The sequence below is a fragment of the Zootoca vivipara genome, chromosome 8, assembly GCF_963506605.1.
Source record: "Zootoca vivipara chromosome 8, rZooViv1.1, whole genome shotgun sequence".
NCBI lineage: Eukaryota > Metazoa > Chordata > Lepidosauria > Squamata > Lacertidae > Zootoca > Zootoca vivipara.
In genome coordinates, this window is record NC_083283.1 from 44954405 (window position 1) to 44982039 (window position 27635).

Consider the following 27635-nt stretch of genomic DNA (forward strand, 5'->3'; position numbering starts at 1 on the left):
GGCTTTTTCAAAAGGGTGATGATAGGAAGGGGAAGAGGAGGGTTCTTTTTTTCCCCAGCTCACGCGCAAAGTGGCCTCTCCCCTCCCCCTTGCTCTCGACTATCACGGAAGGCTGTGGGTCCAGCCTCAAAACAGGAGTCGGACCAGTTTATGGGGTGGGGTTCCTTGTCCCTGTTCCCGCGCTGAGGTCGGGCAAGTTTAACCGCAGAAGCGGCGGCGGCATGTTTGGTTGGCTCGCCGTGGCTGCGGAGGGACACCGGGCGGCGGATGAATGCGGCCGACCGGCTTCGGGCCGTGGAGGAAGAGGAGGCTTACAAGAGTCGGAAAGAAAGAGGCGCCGAAGGAAAGTCAAGCGGCCGGGAGGGAGCTCCGCCTCAGCCGGGCGCGCTCTTGTTACCCGAGGCAGCTGCTCAGTCGCTGGAGGCAAGCGGCGGGAAAGAGAAACGGAAAGTCGGAGGGATCATACTTGGCTTCCGCGCCCGCCTTCCGATCGACGAGGAAAGCGCTTCGTTTTCTGTTTGTTCTCCCCCGGCGGCGCCTGTGACCGGAGAGGTAGCGGCTTGGCCGAGGTGCTTTTGGCGGGACGGAGCTGCCCCTGGTGGCCGGAGGCTGCGCTGGCGACTCTCTCCTGCTCTCCGCCTTCCCTCCTTGCCTCTTCCCGCTTCCTTCCTGGTGGGCTATTTGCTGGCAGACCATCTGAAGTAGCGGAGGAAGCTCTGGACCAACCTACCCCCCGCGCAGGTCCATCTAGCTCAGCGTGGCCTGCACTGACTGGCAGCAGCGGCTCTCATGGTTTCAGGCAGGCGATATGTCTCGGGGTTTGAAGCTGGGGGCTTCTGCACTCCCGGCGAATGCTTTGCCGCAAGAGTTACTGCCCTTCCCTACTTAAGGCAGCAGGTCCACTTTTTCCTCAACATGCTTGTCTAGAGTAGTGTTTGCCCTGGTAGAGAAGCAACGACAGGGGAATGGGTGGGTAGGAGAGAACCCAGCAACTAGGAGTCACAAAGCAACCTAAAGCACCTGCACTTCTTTTTATTGAACATTTTTGCCAAATCAAAATACTGTCAGTATTTTGCAAACGGGGTGCTTCAAATAGAACAAATGCCATAATTTATTCATTACTGTTTATTAGAAACACTAGTTTAAAGTTCTTCATCCTTTTCATGTTGAACTCTTCAATTTGGGGCAACAAAGTGGGGGAAGGGAAAAGGAGAGGCCCAGGAGGGGGCCTTCTTCCTTCTTCCTCATTGGATAAACAATAAATAAGGGAGCGTGGAACTGAGTGTGTGGAAAGTGCTCACCTTTGGAGGTGATAAAAACTACTGAAAAGAATGTTTTCAATGCACTCATTTAAGTTTTGTGAGATGTGCATACAACTCTATTATACGGATGATTCCTAGTAAAAGACTACTCTTCTGCAAAGATATGCACTTTATCTAAGCAGAAAGACACACAGACATTGACAGATGCTCCATAGAGCAAAGGTGCTGTGTCAGAAAATAAATATTGGTTGGTCTCTAGATACAGTACTTCATTTCTCCCTCCTCAATAAAGTATCATTCTTATGAACTATGCAACTTGCTACTTTCCTGTAATCTGCTCTGCTTGTTTTCATGAACCCTGAACTCTGCACTGCACAATGGTTAACCCTGATCTGCTTGCAATATTAACAGAACATGCTCTCCGTAACTACAAGTGAAATTATGCAATTGTCACTTGAACCTAGCTGAACTCCCTAGGAATGCTCCTTAAGCTACGGTATCTTCTGCTTAGACTTCTAAAATCAGAAGCCAAATTGGCTAGTAATAGAAGAAATTTAGGGCAGTGCTGAACTATTTAAATTCCACTCTTTCCTGCAATGTCATATTTCAAAGAAAGTTTGTGTAAATTTCAATTTAAAAGGGGCAGTAATTTTGGGTACTTGTCCGAGGTAAAGAACTGTAAAGTACTGCCACTGAGGGATATAGGGCATTCTTTTAAAATTTTGTTTGTGTGATTTGTTAGGTTTAAGATCCTTCCAAAGTCTCTAGCATTTAGCCCCTAGCAATTAGTGAAGAGGCCACAGCTCATGCTTTGCATGCTGAAGTTCCTGGTTCAATCCCTGGCATTTCCGTAAAAAAGGAGAAGGTAGTGGCATCATTTGCACAGCATCACAAACCATAGTTAATTACACTTTGTTTGTTTTGTACCAGCCCCATTAGTGTGCAGAGGAAACAAACCATGATCCCTGATTTAGCATATCCAAAATACCATAATCTTCCAAGATTTGTTCATGGCTTGCTAATTATGACAGAGTGAAACCATTAATTCTGCTTTGCCCATATAGTTAAGTCACGGATCATGTTTTGTCTCCTCCACACATCTTCAGGGAGGTGCACAGCAGACCAGAAAGGCACACGAAAGATTATTATTTATAAATAATATTTTGTAAAGTATAGCACAACATATAAAATGTTATATATATATCACATTAACAACTACTAGTCATGATGGCCATACACTACCTTTAGTATCGGAGGCAGTATGCCTTTGAAATCAAAGGCTGGGGTTTATGTATGTGCAGGACACAACTTATTGTGCTCAAGTCCTGCTTATCAGACATCTTGTTCGCCATTGTGAGAAAAGAAAGATGCACTGGAAAGGCCTTTGGTATGATCCAATAGGGCTCTTATGAGAATCTTCCTAAGCATCTTCATATTCACCATGTTTTACTATGATGTGCAAACTAGGTCATTGAGGAATACCTCTACTAGAGACCCTGGCAAGATACTGCCATTCAAAATAGCCAATACTGGGCCAGATGAACAAATAATAGAACCTGATGTAAAACAGCTTTCTATGTTCTGATTTATCATTGGAGCAAAATGTAGGAGATGCATCTAGTGAAAGTGAACATGAATACTAAGGCATCATGTGCAATGGTTCCTAAAGTGCCCCACCAATGAACCCCTTGAAAATTGCTGAGGGTCTGGGCAGGCCACTTAATAGATTTTTGTGCATGCTATAGCAACTGTGAGGGACCCAGGTGGCGCTATGGTTAAACCACTGAGCCTAGGGCTTGCTGATCAGAAGGTCGGCGGTTCGAATCCCTGTGACGGGGTGAGCTCCCGTTGCTTGGTCCCAGCTCCTGCCAACCTAGCAGTTCGAAAGCACGTCAAAATGCAAGTAGATAAATAGGAACCGCTACAGCGGGAAGGTAAACGGCGTTTCCATGTGCTGCTCTGGTTTGCCAGAAGCGGCTTTGTCATACTGGCCACATGACCTGGAAGCTATACGCCGGCTCCCTCGGCCAATAATGCGAGATGAGCGCGCAACCCCAGAGTCGGTCACGACTGGACCTAATGGTCAGGGGTCCCTTTACCTTTACCTTTATAGCAACTGTAGGGTTTTTAATAGCATTTTTGCAGACACACTGGATTATCTGAATGACGTTTGCAGACCACGGCTGGTCTGTGGACCACAGTTTATGTAGCACACAGTTAATCATTTCAAATGATGCAACAGGTTTATTTTGAACTGTTGATATCATAAGGCAATGATGACCCCCCCCCCCGGTGTGTTATTCACTCTGGGTGAAAAGCATGTTTGAGGGTAGTAAGACAGAAGCTGTTTTTCAGGAAACTGTTTGCTATGACAGGTAACCCCATTAAGGAACCCTAACAAACTTCCAAGGACTGCTTTAGTAGTAAAAGTAATCCCCAAGATTATTGTGGAAGGCATTCATGGAAACAGAATGGTGGCGGGTGAGAATACGTGGATGACTACTCAAATATAACATGAAACTACTGTGTAAGAATACCTATGGATAATTATCAAGGGTTAGTTATCTCAATATATTTTATAATGATCAGTGATATTAAATAAACATTAATTTGTTGGTTTTGTTACCATCATTTACTCTTCCCTAAGTGAATATTATTTTAGCAGAAGGCTTTTAAAAAGCTTTATGTGGTGGTTCTCAGTTTTTGGTTTAAATTATTTTTGTATCAGTTCATGCAGAAAGCATATTTTATAATAAATGTGGACATGTTGCTGCTTTACAGCAGAGCTGCATGCCAAAATATTTCACTTGTTTCTGTGAGGAAGATACAGTTATAAGTCAATATTGAAAAATATCCTTCAGCTGAAACCATGATTGTTTATGTTCCCAGATGGACTTCTAACTTTCTTCTTTGAACAGCACAACAGCCCTTTCCCTCATGCCATAGAAACAACAATCCATAATCTACTGAAATGAAAAACTGATCTGCCATTCAGTCTGGGGAGCAGCTCCTGTCCCCATTATATAAAAGGTATGTTAATTACACAAAGCTGATAGCATGGATTTTTGCATGACAGCCGAAATGCTGAAAACAACTTTCAGCTGAAATCTTGGATTTGAGGCAGAAAAGCCAAACTATTTGATTGTGTATAGCCTTTACATACAAAAAAATCAGTTTTCTTTTTTTTAAAAAAAATCGAAGTTTTGCAAAATAGCAAGTAAGAACACACACATTTTAAAAACATAACTATAAAACACAATACATTAGGTAACTGGTAATTTGCTGCCATTTACTAGTGGTACCCCAAATATGCTTTGCCTACAAAGTTCCATTACTTTGTCATATAGTACTTTATATGAAGAACTATTAAGTGTAGATAATAGACAAGGCTTTATTGCATGTTAAATAGATTCAGGGCCAAACAAAGCATGTAGCCTTGAGCACTGTGAGTCTTACCCCCACATGCTGAAGCCAGCACAGTGGACCAATATAAGAGCAGGGTAATCTTGGCTCAGGATCCTTCCCTCTGTTGTGAATTTTTTCCTATGCAGTAGGAAACCTGGGCACTAAGAACTGGATCGCAACCATTTGGAATACATACAAATGTTCTACTTTCCAAAATATACATTAATTTTAAAAACTCATAGTGTAAAGAGATTTTTTTTAAAAAAATGAAATATCTCAAAATTTGTATGTGTGGAACAAGTAAACTGCCCAAATCTGCAAGTTTTCTTTTACAGTTCTTAGGCTCCAATCCAGCTAAAATTAATTATGAATAAGACAAATAGAAAAATTACTTGTTATGGCCAATTAAAGTCTTATTCATGAAGACCCATTGAAACCATTCACTTAAATTCTAAGAAAGGACTGAAGTCAATAAATTTCAGGGGGTCTACTCTGAGTTTAAGTTGGATACAACTCATTAGTTTTATACTGATGAGAACATATTTTCCCAAACATTACAATGATACTATCTAGCTGTGCTTTGTACACTTAAAGGCCTGTTAAGTCTGCCATTCAGTTTTATATCAGTTGTTGTAGACACTTGGCATTCTTCCAAGAAGTAACAAAGATAACTGTTCATCAACTTGGATATGCACACACCAAGCTGATACTTCCTCTGTGAGATTATGCTAGATCTCACATAATGCACTGAGCTGTTAAAGTACTTTAAAACATAGCCCACCAGGTACCAATATTTTACTTTTTACTTGCCTTGTCATTAGAAAAATACCTACCGGTATTTATTTTGTAAAAAAATCCTATTTAAACCAAGCTTTCTTGAGAAGAGAAACAACTAAAGGAATTTCTATCCTTTTAAAATCCAGTTAAAAGGGGGATAGGGGAAAAAAATCACATTTACTTTAAACAAAAGTTATTTTGTCCCAACAGGCATGACAAAACCTGTCTTCATTCCTTTCTATTCAGCTCAGCCAGTACACTACAGTACTTAGGTTCAGTAAGTTAATCAGTTACCAGATTCTATAGCCTTTGTTTTCAAAGTCTAATTCTTATTTGACATTGTACCTGGGAATATACTGAGATCTATATCCCTTGGTTTTAAACAGATCATAAAGGTGGGTCTACAGTTTTGGTAATCCTTCTAATTTTGGATAGCCTCTTGTATTTGTTATTTAAAGCAAATGAGGACTTGACCTTTTAATATGCAGCATATAAATTATGGCTATGCCATATCAAACTTTGAAAAGATCATTTTATGTGCTAAAAATATTAAATTATTTAGGGGGTTGGCAGTGGAAAGTAAAATACAATTTTAGCATATGCATAGCATTTACCGTATCATATTTCCATTGTGAGATTATTGTGTTTACCACATATTCCGCACACAGAAGCTAAGACAGAAGTAAGAGATTTGCCATAATTTATGTAGCAGATCAGTGGCAACACTATTATTAGGCCTTTCCCCCACCTCTGTTTTGTTCACTAACCTACAGTTCTAACTATGCCTACTTAATGAAGAATCATCACTAAAAGGAACTGCAAAATGATGTCACCAGTAGCCATATATGATACAGCAAAACAGTAATACTTTTTTAAAAAAACAACACAGAAAATACGCATTTACACTGCATAAGAAAATTTAAAATATGTGATAGGACTACACAGAATGCATAATAAAGGGAGATTTTAAAAACTTACCTTTCGGTGGTGATTGTGAAAGGTTAATGTGACTTTGCTTTTGATCAGGAGTGGTGATTATTTATTGTTAGCTTTTCCCTGAGCTTATAAGCATCAAGCACATGTAGGATGAGAGAGCCACTGTGGACCACAGTGCAGAATGCTGAGAGAGGTTCTGCTGCACCTAAGATATATACAATGTGCAATGGATAACCTAATATGTCTTTCATTTAACTGGCTGGGCAGGTTTCTGCATTCTCTGGGACATGGAATCATACCAGAATTTGTTGGCATAACAGGCCTGTCAAACCAGTTCCTTGGTAGAACAGGAACCTGTTCAGCCAGTATGCATCAAAGGGCAGCTCAACATGCTGCGGCTCAACTTAACTCTGAAGCTTCATAAGTGGTGAATTATTCACGCCTCCACCAACTCCCAACTTAGAATGTTGTAGCCTCCAGCAAAACAATTTACCAGAGGGTTGGGGAGTGCTGTATCCGTATCAAATACAGCAATATCCTATTGTTGCAAAGTCTTCATTATTACATATCTAGATGTGGTTGATAGATTGGCGTTTCATTTATGAATGGGAAGATAGGCAAGTATACACTTTGAAACAAACCATAAAAATTGTCCCGTCCCCCCCAATTAAATGAGATTTAAACATTACAAATGGTCAAAACAAAAGCTGGGACCCAATACAAAACTATTTCTTTTTTAGTTGTGGGTAGCGAATACTCCATTAAGTAGTGGAAGAGGAGTTATTCTGTTGCACATGTGATTAAAGTGTAGGTAGCACAACACCAGGGTACTTTTTGGAGTTGTGTTTCGTATGATCTGCTTTGGTACGGAAGGTGTGTACAGGAGAGGCAGGTCAGAAGAGATATGTGTTTAAACAAGTAAAACGCAGTAGCGAAATCTGTTGAAACATCATTTGCTGACAGTGAGATATTCCTAATTCCTATCCGGCTACAGTCTATTGAAGGTTTTAAAAAGCAGTTATACTTTTACATTTTTGTTTATTCTTTTCTGAAATAAAAAATGAATAACAAATAAGAAAATAATGAAAATATTTCAGATGAAAATAAACAGGTGTGTGACAATTAGAATGTGCATAGCATTATAATACAGTTACACTTTATATGGTTTATAGCCTTGTAGAGTTAGTAAAGAACCGGACTCTAACCAAATCCTATGTTCTTATTGATCTGTATAATCAGCATTTTTCACAGTGGCAGCATGACTTCCAGTGATTCCTAGAACGTTTTATTGTTACATAAGGCCTTTTCAGGCTATTAATTCACTGAGCAACTACAGTAATGCACTGTAGTTGATTGTTAAATAGTATCCAGATGTCTTCACTGAAGAAACCAGACCTTTGGCTTGCATGGGCAAAATCTTTCCTAGTATACCAAAGCTGACCCAAGACATTTTGCTGCCTGAGGTAAAGGACAAGATGGTAACCCCATCTTAGTGAGGGTAGCAGGCTACCTGAGGGTTGGCATCCCCAGTGCAGTGTTTGGGGGTACTGAGGTGCTCAGAAAATTATACCAAGGCATGCGCCATGCTCTCCATTCCTCACTGTGCTCGACTGACAGAGCATGCAGAAGCAGTTGTACTTTCTCCTTGCTAGCAGACCATGTTTTCCGCTGAGGCCCTCCTACCGTGTTCTAACTGGACACCAGCAGACACCAAGAAAGGAAGAGGAAGAAAGAAAGGTAAGGAGGAAGGGGGAGCAAAAAACAGAGAAGCCATAAAGATTGGGAGGGGTCCACCCCTTCAAAAAATAAAAATAAAAAACCAGAATAACCATGAAGGGAAAGATAGGGAGGGAGATGGAGCACCCATGAAGGGAGAAATGGGAGGCAAAAGCAAAGAAACACCTGGTACGCATGACTGAAGAACTGGAGGGAACAAAAACAAAAACGACCATGAGAGGAAAGATGAAGGGAACAAACACACACACACACACAAGCAGCCATTTTGCTTGAATGAACTGTTACTTCATGCTTTAGGCACTAGGCACCAGGCATTCCTCTTCAACTAGGCTTTTAAAATAGGTTTACTGGTATTTGTGTTTTGCTTTGGGAGGCGCGCGCTACTTTATGTATTTTGTGTTTTCACTTTGTATTTTTATGCCCCGTGGTCTTTCAATGAAGGGCAATATATAAATTTAATTATAATTATTAAATTAATTAAATAAAATAATAACAATGATACCCCAGGGATATGCTGATAGACGTTTGAAAGGGCTGGGAAGATTTTTTCCCCTGCCATCCAAATTGGCCGGAGGTAGAAAGGGTAGCCTCTAGTTTAAGCTTCAGTTTGTCACTTAAGATGAAGTAGTTGATACTTCTTCAACATAGTGCATGATTTAAAGGACTGATGCCACAATAGGCACTTACCGTAGTACACAGGGGGGTGGGGGGCTAGGTAAAGTTCATATGTTGTTGTTGGCATCTGTCTTGGGAGGCAATGGAGCAGTGCACCTTTGGGGGTGAAGTCAAACTGTTGGAAGGTTGCAGCTGGTAAAGGCTTCCGGTTTTGCTTCCGGTCCAGACCAAAGGGCAACAACACAATATGCATCTAAGGACCCTGAGCCACCAGTCTACTCATAAGTAACCAATCCCTGCTACTCCTTCATGGCCATAGGAGCCAGCTCCTAGTGGCTAAGGTCCTTTCGCCCCCCCTAAAATATTTGAGGGTGATGCCCCCCCAAGTTGATAGGCATTGCCATTAAAATGGGGTGTGTGTGTACCACATCATGTAATTGATTATGCAGGATGGTGTTTACCTGCCCCCCCACCCCAATATTTTATTCAAGTTGGTACCCCATGGCCAACAGCTGTGGTTAGGAAGTTGTTTAGGAAGTTAGAGTCTATAAGGCTCTTGTGCCTTCCATTTGTTGGAAGCAACACAGGTATATACTATACCCTTGCTGTGCTTTATCTTGCCTGAACTTTGTGATGTTGATGTTGGACAATTACCTGACTTTGTCTCTGGATCACATTGATACCTAGACTCTCTTGGCTTGACTTACTTGGTTGGGACTGGGCTACATCTCCAACCCAGCTCCATTGGTGAGTATTTTGGTGAAAGTTCTATATTCTGTAACTGCGACCTGAGCATTAGAAGATCTGACCAATAGTCCATCTAGTCCAGGATCCTGTTCTCACAGTGGCCAATTGGGTGCCTATAGGAAACTCAAAGGCAGGACCCAAGCATAAGAGCATTCTTCCCACACACCCCTGGTTTCCAGCAACTCCAGCCCTTAATGACATCCCCGGGAACATGACATTCCAACTCCCATGAGCTACAGCCAAAATAGACAATGGTCAGGGATTATGGGAGTTGGAATTCAACAACATCCGGAGGGTGACTGTATTAGCTACACCTGTTCAGAGCAAAGGCAGCGGCATAGCTAGCCACTCGGGTGCCTGGTGCGCCGCATGTGTCCTGCAGCCGGGGGTGGAGCGAGCCGCCCATGGGGGTGGGGTGAGCCAAGGCAGGGTGTGCTGCGTGGAGCCTCTCTGCAGCCTCCCCCTCAGCTGTAAAGTGGCATAACTGTAAATCTTACCTGAGTTAACCTTTTTCTGTGAATGACATGCCATTCCCCATTTCTAGAACTGGAGTTTATATCTTCCATGTGCTTGAGACTACTTACTATACATGGCCAGGATATTACAGTGCTGGTACTATTTCAAGTGCAGTGCTAGTAACATTCTAAAGCTCACACTAGTAGCAAGAGGTGATCAATATACAAGTTCTTATACAAGTTCCGGACCTAAATTAGTTTGTTTAATCAATATGCAAGATCTTCAAAAGTAGCTAAGTGCCAGGCATTAAGGATTACAAATCCTTGGTCCATAAACACCTGAAGAAGAAAAAAGGTGAATTAAGTTCTTCTACTACCGGTAGTTCATATCTCAAGCTGTACATATAGACGATAACAGTTGCCAAATGATTAGCAGTTGGAGCATGATAAATGTACATGCTTCGCTAACCTTGTATCATTTAGCCATTACTACTTTAATTGGCCCTAGCAACATTTCCCCTCCACGTGTAATAGAAATAAGAGTTTGAAAAGGGTTATTAAATGGTATTCAAATGCATGTATAAAAATAGTATGCAAAACTATGCTTTGTAAAATGATTTCAAAAAAGGAGCAAACTTTGAAGAAACCACAGAGACTAATAAAGCTCAGATGGGAGTACAGATGTGCAGTATTTACACTGCAACCACACCACCTCAGGCTATTGTTTCTTACAGCTAAGCAGGGTTGGGCTTGGTCAGTGTAACTGAATAGAAGACTTTCAGTTAAATGTGCAGCAGGAAATGGTTCTGATGATGTAGTGGATTAGAATGAGTAGGATTAATGTCACACCTTATGTCATAAGGAGGAACACTAATTGCCGGAGGTGCTGTAATTCTGATGAGAGAGAAGATTTAGAGAGTTAAGATAGACATAACATGCAAATATATATATATATATTTAAAATCCTGCTCAGTTTATTAAAAAGCAGTTTTGAGGAGGAGGCAATTTAGAAGAAGGAAACAGCATATGTATATCAAGGGAGAGGAAAATGTATGTGTTTAACTCTTTCCCCACCCATTGCTTTTCTGCTTACTGTCATCCCTCTGGTTTCTAGATGACAGATTATTATTGCAGATCTGTGTCTGGACAATTTGAAATGGGGGTGGGGGTGGGGTGGAATGGAAATTTGGTGTGGAAAAACAATAAAGCTACCATTTCTAGAACATTCTTGCTGGAACTTTCAATCCAAAAAGACTGTTAAGCAAAATTAAATATAATGCACACATACAATTTCTTTTGTTTAAGGAGTCTATCATATCATGTTTAGATTTATATCTAAGCTCATATTTAAAAGCATTTCTAATTAAACTCTCCCAAAATGTGTGGTTCATGAATGAAAGGAGAACTGCATATATGAACAGATGAAACATATTTATTTATACACCACTCGATTATAAAAAACTGCAAAGTTTTTTTCTTTCAAAAAATAAGAACTTTGAGAGAGGGAAAATCACCACCCTACATTAAAACATACAAAACTTAAAATACCAAAGCAGATTGAAATTACCTCAACTTTCTAAGCATCTGGGTTGGTTTGTCCAAACAAGACTCTTTCTAGCAGGCACTAAAAATAGTGCAGTGAAGGAGCCTGATTGATCTTAATAGGCAGGGGGTTCCAAAGTGCAGGTGCTAAACAAATGTGGAATGGGTATTTTGTTGAACCTGTATAGTGCCAGTTCTACTGATTGAAGCAGTCAAGTGAGCACATGTGGGATAAGAGATAAATATTATTATTTTTAATAAAATGCTTTTCTGTATTTAACATTTGTCCTGAAAGACCTACATTGGCTCCCAGTACATTTCTGAGCACAATTCAAAGTGTTGGTGCTGACCTTGAAAGCCCTAAATGGCCTTGTCCCAGTATACCCAAAGGAGTGTCTCCACCCCGATTGTTCTGCCTGGACACTGAGGTCCAGCGCTGAGGGACTTCTGGGAGTTCCCTCACCGTGAGAAGTGAAGTTACAGGGAACCAGCAGAGGGCCTTCTTGGTAGTGGCACCTGCCCTGTGGAACACCCTCCCATCATGTTAAGGAGATAAGCAACTATACAACCTTTAGAAGACATCTGATGGCAGTCTTGTATAGGAAAGTTTTTTAATGTTTACTATTTTATTATGCTTTTTTTTATATATGTTGTAAGCCGCCCAGAATGGCTGGGGCAAACCAGTCAGATGGGCAGGGAATAATATTATTAATAATAATAATAGGCTAAGAATTTTAATTAAGAGGTTCTCTGTTTCAGTTTATTTGTATTAATTACACTGCAGATGCAGAGTACTGATATTTTCAACTATACAGATATAATATGTCACTGAGGAAGAAATAAATTCATCAGATGACTGGCTATGTTATAAAAATAATTATGAAATACATTCATTTCAGTCTAGATGGTGATACTATCAAAATAACAGGGATAATTAATTTGCTTGAGATTTTACTCAAATAACTGCATTGTCTATCTTATTAATCCATCTGTTAATGCAAATATTGTGGTATCTTCATATAAGCAACATTCTGAAGTTATTTTAGCGATAGCAGTTAGGAAGGGGAAGTTCTAATAAATCCATTTAAAATAAAGTCTTCATTTCTGCTTTTCAGAAATGCAGACAGCATAATTTTAAACAGGTTTTCTTAGTTGTAAAGGTATTTCTTTCTCTGCATTTTATATCCATGGATACAGTTCTGTGCTTCTGAAGTTATCACAACACAGCAACTTATTTTAAGGTGAAAGGGTTTAGTTTCACAATCTTTCTTAAGGAAAAATAAGTTAATTGTACAGGTGCAGACTTGTTCCCATAATAAAGGTATGCACAAACATTCATATCTACAAGGACTCATTATGGAACGTTTACGACATACTTCCCTGTAGCCATCAAAAAAATGCCTGATACTTTTATGACGAATTTGAAAGGCATAGCATCCAAACCTAGGAACACTACCAAATATATATTTCCTCTGCAGTATAGTTTGGTAGTTAAAGGGTAAAAGGTAAAGGTACCCCTGACCGTTAGGTCCAGTTGCGGATGACTCTGGGGTTGCGTCCTCATCTTGCTCTATAGGCCAAAGGAGCCGTTGTTTGTCCACAGACAGCTTTCGGGTCATGTGGCCAGCATGACAAATCCGCTTCTGATGAACCAGAGCAGTGCACGGAAACGCTGTTTACCTTCCCGCTGGAGTGGTACCTGTTTATCTACTTGCACTTGACGTGCTTTCACACTGCTAGGTGGGCAGGAGCTGGGATCGAACAACGGGAACTCACCCCATCGCAGGGATTCGAACCACTGACCTTCTGATTGGCAAGCCCTAGGCTTTGTGGTTTAGACCAGTGCTCCCCAACCTTTTTATCGCCGCGGACCAGTCAACGTTTGATAATTTTACTGCGACCCGCTAAGGGGAGGACATTTATTGTTTATATTTTATTTAGATTGTTTTGATTTAATAATTTTAATTTAATTGTATTTAATGATCCTTAGGCGGCCCGGTACCAATTGATCTACGGATCGCTACCGGTCCGTGGCCCGGGGGTTGAGGACCACTGGTTTAGACCACAATGCACCCACATCCCTAGTTAAAGGGTAAGGTGCCCCTAATTTGGAACTGGCCATTGATCTAATTCTATCTCTCTCCCCCCACCATACTTATGGTTCAGGTGTGTAGTAGGATAAGGCATCCAGCTTAACGCCCCTCTTTCTTTCCAGCTGTGTTGATGTGCAAATACAAGCTGCCTCTCACCATGCCATGGCAGGCTGCAATTCCGCACCATAAACCATTAAATTGCCAGTAAAAGTGGAGTGCAAAGATAATAAATAAATATAAATAGCAACAGTTGCCTGTTAGGTTGTGGCTACAATTCAAGCTGCTGTTTTGAAGGGCCCATCTAACTCAGGGAGTGTTTTTTCTCCATGAACTACATATGAGACCCTTCTCTGAATATTCTGGTTCCATGAATGAGAAGCATCATAGGAAAGCAAAAATCCCATATAACGCATAGGAGTCTTTCACCTATTCCACACACTATGATGCTCTTGTAGTTTGAGAAAACCACCTACATTTTCCATACACCTGTGATGAAAATGTAATCTACTGTATCACTTCATCCAACTAATACCACCTTTTTTTGGTTTTGTTTCTTGTGTCTTTCAATAGTTCTTTAAAGGGTTGATACCTGAAATTTCAGTGTTGCACTGTAATTATTATCCAACCTGTTAAATAACAAAAATGGTGTGCCACCCAAAGTTCTACCACTCTGCTTCTAACCTAAACACCAAAGACGTCAATATTAACTCAGGGCTCATACATGCTTCTGTTTGTTCCATGATTTCTTGGCATAGGTCTGAGAGGTTTTCCTTTGCCCCACCCCTTTCCCCTGGGAAAACCCGCTGTTTTTTGCTGAATCAGAACAAACATCAAACAGTGGGTTTTTCTGGCGAAAGAGGCAGGACAAAAGAAAAACCTCTCAGGCTCGTGCCTAGAAGTCATGGGACAAATGGAAGAAATCACATGTGGAAGTGTGAATGAGCCCTCGGTTTCGGTTTGAGTTGTTTGACCAAAACTGTAATCCAACAGGATTAGGATGAATTAGAATTTCATGGATGGTTATGGCTGGTAGAGATAATGGCCCTTGCATCCTATTGGTGAGCATGTGGATTAAAGGATAAAGGCCCATCTAGACATCCTTTTTCTTGTGCGTTCCTTATGATTTGTGCTTATGATGGTATTGGGACAGTTATGCACGATCCTGCTTTCAATACTTTCTGTGCCTGAAAAAGTTTCAGAGCAGACAAAAATGCTTCATTTCCTATCAGTGCATGTCCTGTAACTTCCTGCTAAAATCCTTTTTAACTTTTTATATCACAATGGGTGCCTCCAGACCAGGCATGGGCAAACTTGGCCCTCCAGATGTTTTGGGACTACAACTCCTATCATCCCTAGCTAACAGGACCAGTGGTCAGGGATGATGGGAGTTGTACAGTCATACCTTGACATCCGAACGACTCAACTTCCAAAGGTTTCAACTTCCGAGGTCAACAACCCTGGAAGTCTTTTCGTCCCACGCGCGGTTGGCGCATGTGGATAAGTGCGAAATCGCGCTTTGCGCATGCGCAGAACGGCTGCTTCAACAACCGAAGACTTCTACTTACGAAGATGGCCGCGGAACGGATCATCTTCGTAAGTCGAGGTACCACTGTAGTCCCAAAACATCTGGAGGGCTGAGTTTGCCTATGCCTGCTCCAGACTGCCACTATTTTGTGGGAGGGATTCAGGTGCACACCAGAACTTTAGATCTGCACAATTAAAGGGTATTAAAAAACTCTTGCTCTGGCACAATAATTCCACTTTTTAAAGTGGGGGGCAGTTTGGAAAGTGACAAGGAAATACATTAAAAATGTGGGGTGAATGAATGATTAACAGGGAGAACTTGTGGCCTTCCAGATGTTTTGGACTCCCATCAGCCGCAGACAGCATTACCAATGGGCAGTGATGGTGGGAGCTGTAGTTCAACATCTGGAGGGCCTCAGTTTCTCCATCTCTGATCTACAGTAAAGCTTCTTTATCCTTTCTGTGTTCCACAACATAATCTGAGCCTTAGCTCTCATCTTCACTTGGTGTTCTCCAATTATTTTTCTCCCATAGCCAAGTTCACATACCAATTAACCACCTGCAATGCTATCGAGCTGGAAAACATGGCAATAAAGCTTCATAGGAAATTAGATTCCCTTACCTGCAGTGTAATTAAATAAAACTAGAGAGAAAATGTGCATCTGGGTGTTTCTAATCTGTGCACAGGATGTGGAACACTGATTTTCATGAAAAGCAAAAGATTGACACTTAGTGTTGGATCAGCAGTTTAGCTTTGTTGAATATAAGTTCATGAACTTACAAACGACCATTTGGGGTTTTTTTTTCCTCCAGAGTGACGGTGCTCGAATTACTGGGCCAGCCATATTATTTCCAGGAGCAAAAACAGACTTGCAGGGGCAAAACAGGCATACAAAGGCCCCATTTGCACTATACATTTAAAGCAGTATCACATCGCTTTAAACAGGGATGGCTTCCCCACAAGAAACTTGGAAACTGTAATTTCTTAAGAGTGCTAAGAGTTGTTAGGAGACCCATTTGCCTCACAGAGATGCAATTCTCAGAATTCCCCAACATGGTGCCCTTCAGATGTTGTTGGACTACAACTCCCATCATCCCTGGCTATGGTAGTTTGAGGCTGATGGCAGTTGCAGTCAGGTTTTTTTTCAAGGGGAACTCAGTTCCAGCACCTCTCAGATGGGTGCCATTGCCATTCTAAGAGAAAGAGAGAGTTCCGGCACCTCTTTTTCTAGAAATATAGCACTGGTGGCAGTCCAATAATATCTGGGAGGCATCAGGTCAGGAAAGGGTGCATTAGAGAAATGAAGTATGCAACACTTCTGAGCAGAAGCAAAATGCTTTAGTTTCAATTTCAAACCTGCACCTCGGTTTGACTCTTATGTAACTGTCTGGGAATAAGAACAATTGTTTAAATATTGAAACCCATAGTTGGCCTTCATACACAAAGAACAGACCACCCAATAGTAAAACAATTAATTTTGCTTTACAAGAAGAAAATTATTGTCCTTAGGCAAAACTAATTTGATAACTATCACTCTTCTTAACTGGCAAAAAAAAACTTTTCAGTTTTCATAGCTGGGCTGACTCATATTAAAGTCTCGATAGCATGTCTTTCCCAAAGAAGGGCCAGTGAGAGTCTAAAACATGTCAGTGATTGTGTCATGATGAAAACCATGAGGCCTTCTAAGTCACTTTTACAGATGTAGGTAATAAAAGCCAATGTTTTCTCCTCTCTGTAGATTTGAACATTTAATGACTGAAGAATTCTACATAATTACCTCTGACTCATAAGCATGAAGGCACATTTAAAACAATTAGGCACAATAACAAATTCCAAAGCATTTTATATTGGATGTGGACTCCAAATATCTCCAGATGCAAATGTGTTAAGTGTCAGATGCTTGGATTAAGAATCTAGTCCTTGATAAATGACAAAGGAGATTAGTAATGATTCAGGACAGCTGTCTGAAAAATGATTTTGCAGAACAAATAAATAAAAGGCACCAAAACACTGGTTTAGTTACCATAAGGGATGTCTGCACCCCTTTCTGACTCTCGTGATATTGGTGTTGGTGACTTGGATTTGAGCTGTTGTTATCCAAGATGCTGACACCATTGTTGTGATCTGAGGGAGGAAGAAGGGTGTTTCCTATGTTCTTGTCCATTGCTCGCCTTTCAGCAGCAGCTTGGATGAAGGACTCCTGAGGTAAAAAGTCCTGTGTCCAAGTTGCCTGCCGTTTGCCTTTCATCCAAGGCTCTGCCACAATTACAGTGGTACCTCGGGTTAAGAACTTAATTCGTTCCGGAGGTCCGTTCTTAACCTGAAAACTGTTCTTAACGTGAAGCACCACTTTAGCTAATGGGGCCTCCTGCTTCCGCCGTGCCGCTGGAGCACGATTTCTGTTCTTACCCTGAAGCAAAGTTCTTAACCTGAGGTACTATTTCTGGTTACAGGTAGGTAGCCGTGTTGGTCTGAGTTGAAACAAAATAAAAAAAAATTCCTTCAGTAGCACCTTAAAGACCAAAGTTGGTCTTTAAGGTGCTACGGAAGGAATTTTTTTATTACTATTTCTGGGTTAGCGGAGTTTGTAACCTGAAGCGTTTGTAACCCGAAGTACCACTGTACTGCTAGCTGAGTGAAGTCAGGAAAAGCCCCTGCCATATCTATGCCACCTGCAACCCTGCCAATCTCTTGGTCACACGGGAGGTGAAATTCTTGCACTCATAGGAACACAGGAGGCTCCTCTCTACAGTGACCAGCAGTGGTTTCCCCCAGCTGTCCGCGAAGATGTCAGAGTTAGAACCTGGGACCTTCTGCATGGAAGGCGTGTGTTTTCCTTCCACTGAGGTACTCAGCTGATGCTCTGCCATTGTTGTTTCCTTCTTTTCCTTTCCTGTTCCACGGTGATAGTCTCCCCAGGGAAAGGGAATGGCGCAGAATATTACTTCATAAATGAAGGACTGTGACTCTGCTTGGTCATCCTGTAATTTATTTCTGTAACTCTGTTAGGTATCCTAATGGACTAAACCTTTGGAGAACACCCTGTAGCTGATTAATGAAGCCTTCAGAGGAACTTCCTAACGCACAATTTAAGACACCAGAAATGAAATGTAAGAGAAAGGTGTCTGTTAATAATCTCTTGCTTGGAGAAGGCATCAAGCACTTAAAACCCCCAGGGCAGAAGAGGAGGTTAACATAGCCTAGTAATATTTTAATTCTGTCATATAATCATAAGAGATGTTACCCCACCCAGGATAATTTGCTGTTTTGAAGGAAGAAATATAGCAACCTGTGGACAGATGAGCATGAGTTCTCATTCCAGCAGTGTGCCGTGGACAAGACTGTTCAGCTAACTCATTTGCCATGTAGTCTAGAGATTGGCTTGACTTGGGATTTTTTTTCTTCATCATCCATTTACTTACTTAAATGAACAAGGAGTGTTCGTTGCCTTTTTCTTAGTAGGAGAAAAGAACCGGAGAGACCTATCTTACAGCATTATGAAGCTGTAGAATATAGTTATCCTATGCACTAAGGTCTGTGGAAATCATTGAAACTTTTCCCTCATAACAATCTCCTTCACTGAGATTACAAAGATGGAGAAGTGTACATGAGTAATACTGATTGCACTAAATTATCATGACACGTCCCATCTGATCAAGCTCTGAATAGGCAGTCCATTCAAAACATTTTTAAAAGTCGGTTAATGTCTTGTGCCACATGTCAGGGTCTGAGTTACCCTGGGGATTTCCAGGTATTCAGGATGTTGGAGGGTTTTCCAGTAAAAAGGAACAACAACTGAGAAATGAAAGGAATAAAATGAGTGACTAATGCGAACCTAGTGGAGCATACGTTTTGAACGCAAAAGGTCCTAGTTTCTAAAACTCCTGTTTCAGAGCCCCAGGTATAGATAATACCTGCCAGGTATAGATAATTGTGCGCTAGTTGGACCAGTGGAATAAAGCAGCTCTATGTTTTCCTAAGAGCCATTAGCATCTATTTCTCAGAAAGCATTAGATACTTCCAGGGAGTAATTCCAAGGACAACTCACAAAGCAACAGTGTCACTTGGGACAGGTCAGCCATTACTACCGGTATGCAGGCATTTGTGAGGCCACTATGTGAGAAATAAGGAAAATAATTTAGGCAGTAATTTATATGAAATATGAGTGGTTATCTTTTCTCATAGTAGTGGTGGGGAGGATTTTAAAGCAAGTCTTCTTCTTGCCTGTTTATGGCAGCAATCCACATGGGGGTCTCCTGCTGAGGACTATTCAACATGGCAGGCAGAAGTTAGATCAGGATTCATTAGCAGATTTATGGGCAGTTTTGAAGAGGGCTGGTATAAGACATTGTACCATCTGAGGTGAGGCCAACCAACTAACTGCTTTCTCTTAATGCAGTGAACTTCTCCACCTGCTTATGTTTTTTTGTTCACAGTGCAAGTACTCTGAGGCCATCTTGTCCATATCTTGCTCTGAGGAATCCTAGAATCAATTCATAGTGAAAACAGGCACTCTCCAATGACACTTTCCCCACAGTGCCTTGCTCTGAGAAAATCTTCTTCCTATTGAAGGATAGGTTACATGGAGAACTCTTTAGCATCACCACATCTAGTTTGCTGCTGCGCAGCTGCAGCTAGTAGACTAGGCTGGTGACTGTTTAACAACAGCAACACCTTAAAAGGCTCCCCCCTTCAGTTAGGCTACTGAAAGAAGGTTTTGGAGGAGGGACCAAGAATTCTTTTTAAGGACTGTGAGTTTGACTCTGGTACCGAAACCTGATTCATCAGCTAAGCATGAACTCACAGAACCCCGTGTTCTTTTAATTACAACTCCTCTTTCCTGAACCACTATCTAGTTAGTGGACCTTGTAGTTACAGTAAGAAACAAAACAGATGCTGCACACTGGGGTGAAGGAGTCCAAACACATGCAGAGATATGTTTTGGGTGTGACTCAATGACAGAATGACATTTAAACTCATGGCAAATGTAAATAAAATCCAACTGTCAAGCTCCAGTCAGTTGGTTCTGATAAAGCTATTATTTTAACGACTTTTAAACTATATATCTCCCTCCCTTTCACTGTGGTACAGCTGAGCAAGTTGTCTACTCCTGAGTTAGGTTTTGAGAGTTTAGTATAATGTTTTCCCCACCTTTGGATAAAACATTCCCATAACACTTTAAATAATCAACTCTTCCTGTGTGTGCGTTTTTAAAATGATTTATATGTTACTTTCGAAAACCAACTTTTCCTTTAAGGCAGCTTAGGAGCAGCATTAAAAACATTTAAAAAACAGCATCCACAATTTTAAAATAAAAATAACAGCAGCAGAAAAACAATGTCTAATTTCTTGTTAATCATCTCCTAGTGCAAACATCATCCAGACAAATTATAAATCTGAAAAACTGATAAGCGTTGTTTTCTTTTGTTAAAAAAAGCAATTACAGTTTGCCTCGTTGCAGAGACAAATCATTGAATTAGCTGATTTAATACCATTTCAGTCAAACTTGTGAATCAAATTTTATCCATGGCCCACTGAGCTCCAGTGATATCAGTCACAGTGCTCAGTAGTTAATATCTTATTCTTTTTTTCATACTCGGCAGTGTCTGAGTCTTGGACACATGATATTGTAGATAATCACAACCTGGCAAACAGTGTACTCTCTGTGAGGTTAGAGAATCCAATAGGCAGCCAATTAGCCAAAATGAAACACATACACCAGTTCAGGTGGTCCATTGTTAGCTGAAAGAGAAAAGGGCTTGCTGTGGCATCAGCACTGGAAAAAGGAAATGTGTGGGCAGACGCGAGGAAGGTTTGACTTGGACAAGCGAATACTCAGTACTATTGTCATCCCATCTGGTGTGTGACCTGAAAGGGCTTGGCTCAGAGTTCTTTGCTCTTTCTCATGGTCCTTTGTTCATTGTTTTGCAACTGTGACTGCGAGGTTTTGAAATGCATAAATAGTTCCAATGTTGTATCAGAGATGCTGGATTACCTAGCACACTAAGTATGCTGCACCGTGGGGCCCCAGCTAAGTTCTTCTTGTAATGCAATTAACTGGGACCTCCTCTGTAATTTGTATGGGAGAATTTTTCCTACTCATGTCTCTGAGCTCCTTTAAAGTGTTCTGGAGTTCATGATATGCTGGCTAGTGTCTTTCACATGATAGGAGAACAATGGGTACATTCTCGGTTTTGATGGTTTTGTCATAATGGTAGCCTATCCTGTGTGAGAAACGTAAAGAGAATGCTCTCGGTTGGCGGCATATTTCAAGTGTGAGATGAGTAGGGGATCAAAACAATGCCTGCCTGTGAGGGTTTTTTTGTTTTACACAATTGTCTTTGTTTGCCATTCTTGGTGTTAGCAGAAGACACCTTAGGATGAGGTGGACAACAGGAGCCACTGTCAGGGAGGGAGAGGTGCCACTGCTCAGCAGGTATCCTGGCAACAGCGTCACTGCTGCGCATCAGCAGGGAGGTGTGGAGGTGTGGAGAGATTGGACCGATGTGGGCCTATGTGGAAGTGCCAGATTGTCTCCACCAGTACACCTGGACAGCTTTGGTCCTCTCCCCTCTAAAAGAAGACCAGGTGCACCCTGGCAGGTGTTTCTGATAGCTAGTGGGATAATCTGTCCTGGGTTGTTGTTTTTAGTACACAACCTAGTGCAAAAGTCACCCATTTAATATTAGAGCAACAGGATTATGTACTTTGAACTAAACACACACTTCTTCCACACAAAAATCAGCTCCTTGACACCCTACGTTTTCTTCATTTGAGCAGTGTAATTTAGAATGTGGGGCAGGGATCATTTTGTTGCTGTTACTGGGAGTCAGGATCCTTGCTGATCTACTGCAAACCATCCAGAGATCTACCTCCGGCACACCCCTGCTTTGCGGCATGCTTGTCAGAAAGGTGTCACCCCCCCAGAACATAGGTGGGCATAGGTAAAGGTAAAGGGACCCCTGACCATTAGGTCCAATCGTGACCGACTCTGGGGTTGCGTGCTCATCTCGCATTATTGGCCAAGGGAGCTGGCGTACAGCTTCCAGGTTTTGTGGCCAGTATGACAAAGCCACTTCTGGTGAACCAGAGCAGCACACGGAAACACCGTTTACCTTCCCGCTGTAGCGGTACCTATTTATCTACTTGCACGTTGACGTGCTTTTGAACTGCAAGGTTGGCAGGAGCTGGGACTGAGCAACGGGAGCTCACCCTGTCGCGGGGATTCGAACTGCCGACCGTTTGATCGGCAAGCCCTAGGCTCTGTGGTTTAACCCACAGCGCCACCTGCTTCCCTGTGAGCATATGTCTTACTTTACAGAGGGCAGCCCTCTGTTGGAATGTGGCCATGCTCAATTGTGCGGGCAAAGTGGCACACTTGATGAAAACTGTGATTGTGCTGGTGATCACATATCCTCCAATGCTGAGAGGAAAATAGGGACTTTTCTCACTCGCCCATGACTGACTGTCCCGAGAGAACCTCTTAATCCCAATTTTATTTTATTCTTTAGTAGATTTACAAAAAAGGGGGGGAAAACACCAATAAATAAATTTTACAAAGGGTCAAGATTAGCCGTGGACACACAAAGTATATATATTTTTAATCGAGACCCCTTGCGCTCTGCTCAGCTCCACATTCCCCCCCCCCGGCAAGCTCTGTCCTGTGCCTGCTCTTCAGAGTTGGCATGTCACGTGGGGCTGAGCCTCTGTGGTGATAGCCTCCTCACCCGCTCTCCAGCAGCCACTACGAGCTGTCCAAGGGAGGAAGTCTGCAGAAGCTGTCATGGAGAGGCAACAGAATTCTCCCTTGCAGCTGCCATCACTTGGGACAACTGCCGACTCATCTTCCTCCCTGAGCTTGGCGGTGGCAGCACTGGCATAGGAAATAGGGGCATCCCAGGATCAAATTAAAAGCCAGGATGGCATTTGTAATTCTGGGACTGTCACTGGAAAATTGGGACACTTGGAGGGTATGTGATCATAAAGCAGAAGCAGGACTGCTTATTTCATATTAATTAATGTGGAATTAAATTGTAGATTGACAATAATGTTTAAAAGTACTGTAATGTGTATCTGGAGCCAGCCTATTTTAAAATATTTTAATATTGTATTTTAAAATTGCTGCTTCCCACCCTTCACCAGGGTGGTGAAGGGTGGGTATAATAAGAATAATAGTAATGTACAGCATTACTGAACACAGCCCAAAAATGTATGTGTAAAATAAACTTTTATTTTTTACAAGGAAGAGTCCCCTTCTCAAAAAAAGAAGAAAGAAGAGAAAGGAAAAAAACACTCAAGGTTTAGTATTTAAAAACATTATTATTAAGGTTCATTATTGTTTCTCTATATCTTTCATTTTCAACTGGTGGCTTGGGACCCACCACTGGGTTGTGACCTGATGTAAGGTGGGTTGCAACAGCAGCCCTACCACCATACAAATGTATGGTAAAGGTAAAGGTAAAGGGACCCCTGACCATTAGGTCCAGTCGTGACCGACTCTGGGGTTGCGGTGCTCATCTCGCGCTATTGGCCGATTGAGCTTCCAGGTCATGTGGCCAGCATGACAAAGCCGCTTCTGGCGAACCAGAGCAGCGCACGGAAATGCCGTTTACCTTCCCCCCTATTTATCTACTTGCACTTTGACGTGCTTTCGAACTGCTAGGTTGGCAGGAGCTGGGAGCAACGGGAGCTCACCCCGGCGCGGGGATTTGAACCGCTGACTTTCTGATCGGCAAGACCTAGGCTCTGTGGTTTAACCCACAGCGCCACTCACGTATGGTAGAAAATTAAATAAGGCACACCGAAATGCATGTTTGGATTAAAGATGTGTTCTGGTTCTGAAGAAGTTGAAGACTACTGCTCTATATAGTCTCACACTACAGTCTTGGCAAGGGTGGGGTAGGCAACGTTCCATTTATGCTTACCATAATTCATAAAGCAAAACTTACAGCAGGAGAAAAGAGCACTTTATTGTCTTGAGGTTGGCAGATCACCCAACGTCTCCTCCCAATTTAACAAGCGTTAAGCTTCAGTGAGACGCAAGATACATCAAGGGGAAAAATATAGCCGTGAGGCTAATGATGACAACAGCTGCCTGCAAACTTTCCACTGGAAGCATGTAAAGACTTGAAACAAATCTTAGCTCAATTTTTGTTTTAGCAGCACCAGCAACATGTCTGTGCTGGCAGAAACTCATAGTGCATTCCTTAACACTAGGGACTCTAGGCTTGCATTTGAGAATTATTAAATTCACTTGCAGCTGTGTGGTAGTAAAGGAGTGTTAAATTCATTTATATGTATAAGAGATTCAAAATAAATTTGCATAAGTTTTCTTCTGATTGCCAAGGTGAGAGTCAGGGGAGGGGCAAGGAGTTATGCAACCTAGAGAACCATACTCCTGTGCACTAGAACACTTGCATAGCCCCCTCCCTAGCACCTGAGACTTAAACCATAATTGTCCATTTTCAGATGCTGTTTTTGTTTTGTATGCTTTTGAAAAAATCAGAGCTTAGATCTCAAAGATGCTGAATTATGCCCTCAGTGCTAATTTCCAGGAGGTGCTTTATCTGTAATAGGGTGATAATTTGTCAGGAGGCGGGAGAGGTGATGATTTTTGTTGGGATCAGTCCAAATTTTACTGCTTCTTGGGGGGGGGGCGGGGAAAATATTATTTACTTAAGAAGATCAATGTAAATAACAAAGCCAACAACACTTAACAAAATTTAGGAACACAAACAACAACTTGTTTTTCAGGAAAAAAGGTGCCTAGGTGACAGATCCTCCCCCAGTCAAAGCAGATCACAGATACTCAATGCAAAAGAAATAATGCAGATGGAAAATCATATTACTATTATGTCTTCCATACCTCTAAAGACACTGCTGGTAACTGTTGCTGTATGTTACTCCTATGAGCCTAAACAATAAAGTTCCACTAAATTGTGTAAAAGGTTGGGTCTCTCTACTTCCCTTGCAGGATTCTCAGCTGGTGCGTCATTCTCATCAAAGATAGCAATGTTTCGGGTATTTCCATACCATACAGAAAGTTTGAATAATTGATAGGTTCATGGCATGAAATCATGCTCAAATAATTCATCCTCAAATAAAGACAAACTATGTATCGCTTTTCCATCTCTCTCTCTCTGTATCCCATATTTTTAAATCCCTCAAAAAGATATGTCAGTCAAAAATGAAAATCGACTGGCTTACAAGTGAAATGTGCAAGACTCCAAAGGGAAGGGTAGTGGAGGGCAAAGGTACACAAGAGATTTCAGGCAGACCTGGCCTGAACAAAGTGGTACCTCCAAAAACCTGCATATGAGCAGAGTGAAAATTGAGGAAAACACTGCTGAGGAAGGACCTGTCTGTGAGAAGAGTAAATGAAGACAACTCTGGTGGTAAGATGATTCTGGCACACTATTGATACGATGCAGAGTCACTTAGAATAAGACTGTCTATGCATTATAACTTCAAAGTAGTTTTCCTCCCTCAAAGAATTCTGGGCACTGTGGTTTGCTAAAGGTTTCTGAGAACTGCAGTTCTGAAAGGAGAAAACTACAATGCCCAAAATTCTTTGAGAGGAGAAAATGTGACCTGAGCCTGTAGATATTTGGGTTTGTGCTGGGAAATTTGAGCTACTTACTTGAAGCCTCAGTTCCATCTGTAAAATGGGAATTAGGGAACAGTCTTATGAGAGTGAACATGATGCGGACTGTGATGCACAATTAAAGTAAATCAAAGTACAACTTCGTAATTAAATGTGATTTTTAATTCTCAATATTAGTAAAAGTATGTTTTAGCATCAATTCAGACAGATCTGCATGACGAATAGTTATTATTTCCAGATAGGACCTGATCAAATCTGCTTTGTGGAGATTTTGTACTTGGGTAAGAAGTGTGAGGTTGAGTTCAGTGTTTCCTTGTGCCACTGTAGAAGACATGTGACCATTGTACTTATTCAAACAGGTTCAAACTTCTTCATGCTGAGTAGGAAGAAGTGAGGCATGGAAAGGCACATGTACAAGAAAACATGCCTGCACTCACTGTACTTACTTGCTGGGTTACTTGTGGCCACTGTGTAAATCCAGGAATAAAAGAATTGGAAATACCAGATCCTCCAGCTGTCCTTATTTTCCAGGGACAGTCCCGGATTTACAGAAGCCACCCCAGTTTCTGATTTGATCCTGGAATGTCCTGCTTTTCCTTAGGACGTCCTGCTTTTCATCAGAGAAATGTTGAAGGGGGATGGAACAGGATGTCCCTAATTTCATTGGAAGGTATGGAATTAGCATCAGCAGAAACAAAACATAGCTCTTAGGAGTACCTATATGTTGATACAGCATATTGCAAAGGCCACTGTACAACTTAAAAGATGTATTTTTGCTGACCAAACTAAACATATAACTTGGGGGTGTTATAAAATCATATTGGGTGTGTGTGTTGCAGGACACCATTACTAATGAACAGAGAGGGGTGACCGAATCTGACAGCTGCAGTTACCCAGAATCCCTCGCAACACAACCTTCTTCGCCTCTGCTCCACTCCAGAGACTCGCACCCCTCCCGCTCGGATGCAACCCTGCCCTAAGGATCAGCATATGCAAACATCTCCCAACGATGCCATAAACTCACACATTTCCCCCCTCCACCTCCCCTCCGTCCAGAACAAAACAATGTTTCCAGAAGAAGGAGGGGGGAAAGCCGCCCAAATCCAAAGCGACACTTTTCTACTCAAGTTAATAATACAGCCTATTATATGTTCTCTTACCATGAACCCTGCCTTTATTATATGTCCTCTTATTATGAAATCCTTATGCGTATCCCTAATGTACCCTTTATACGTTTCCCTCATTATGTGCCTCTTAACGTTTCTAGGAAATCTATCCGCTGCCTCTGTATTAGAATTGCTGTCTTATTCATGACGTATGCTAGGATCTCTTTGTATTAGAATTGCTGTTTTATGTCTCAGAACCTTTATATATCAGGACTACTACCTTTTGCATAGAATTCTATGTATTAGATATGTCTCCTGTAAAAGGAAATGCTGCATAACCTGTGCATGACCCCAGGCCACCTGAACCTTGCCCCATCTCCGTCCTGATTCAAAAGACACACATAGACAAAGATAGATTAACTGGGACAGTTTATTCAAACCTCCAGAAGTGTCACCTTTTACATAATCCCAGGGATCATCCTTGCATGACCTGGGGGAAAACACCTGCCGGATGGACCCCAACCCCTTGGCAATCGCCAGGAACAGCCCCACCTCAACTCCCATCTAGACTGATCAAACAAAGGGAAACCCATCAACAACGGGAGGAGAGCGATGAAGAAATAGTCGTCTCTGCACCCAGTTAATCCCATCACCACCCATCCTCCTTGTCCTTCCCCTCCCTCCCAGTAAAGGGATTTTCATGTGGGGACAGGAGGGTATAAGGGGGAGGTTCACCATTTCCCGGGGTCCTTCCTGCATTCTTTGAGGCAGGGATCCTACAGCTGTAGTTCTTTCTTTCTGTAATAAAAGGATCAGTTTGTTTTTCCTGACA

At 41.8% G+C, this 27635-nt stretch overlaps 1 protein-coding gene and 1 long non-coding RNA gene across 7 annotated transcripts in view; one reads left to right on the plus strand and one right to left on the minus strand.

Annotated features, from left to right (window-relative positions):
• The window catches only part of RBBP8 (RB binding protein 8, endonuclease), a 44101-nt gene extending 37541 nt beyond the window's left edge, over positions 1-6560 (minus strand). For 2 of the 5 annotated variants that reach the window (XM_035125556.2, XM_035125551.2), the window contains exon 1: positions 6423-6560. The gene's annotated coding sequence lies outside the window, so the exon portion shown is untranslated. The other 3 variants (XM_035125555.2, XM_035125554.2, XM_035125552.2) reach the window with 3 other exon arrangements.
• LOC118090169 (uncharacterized) lies at positions 456-27635 on the plus strand. Of its 2 annotated transcripts, none has more exons than XR_009558028.1 (3): positions 456-569; positions 4152-9479; positions 23337-27635. It is a non-coding gene; the product is annotated as an uncharacterized LOC118090169 (long non-coding RNA). The 2 variants fall into 2 exon arrangements; XR_009558027.1 differs by lacking the exon at positions 456-569 and having other exon boundaries at positions 6647-9479; positions 23337-26367; positions 26537-27635.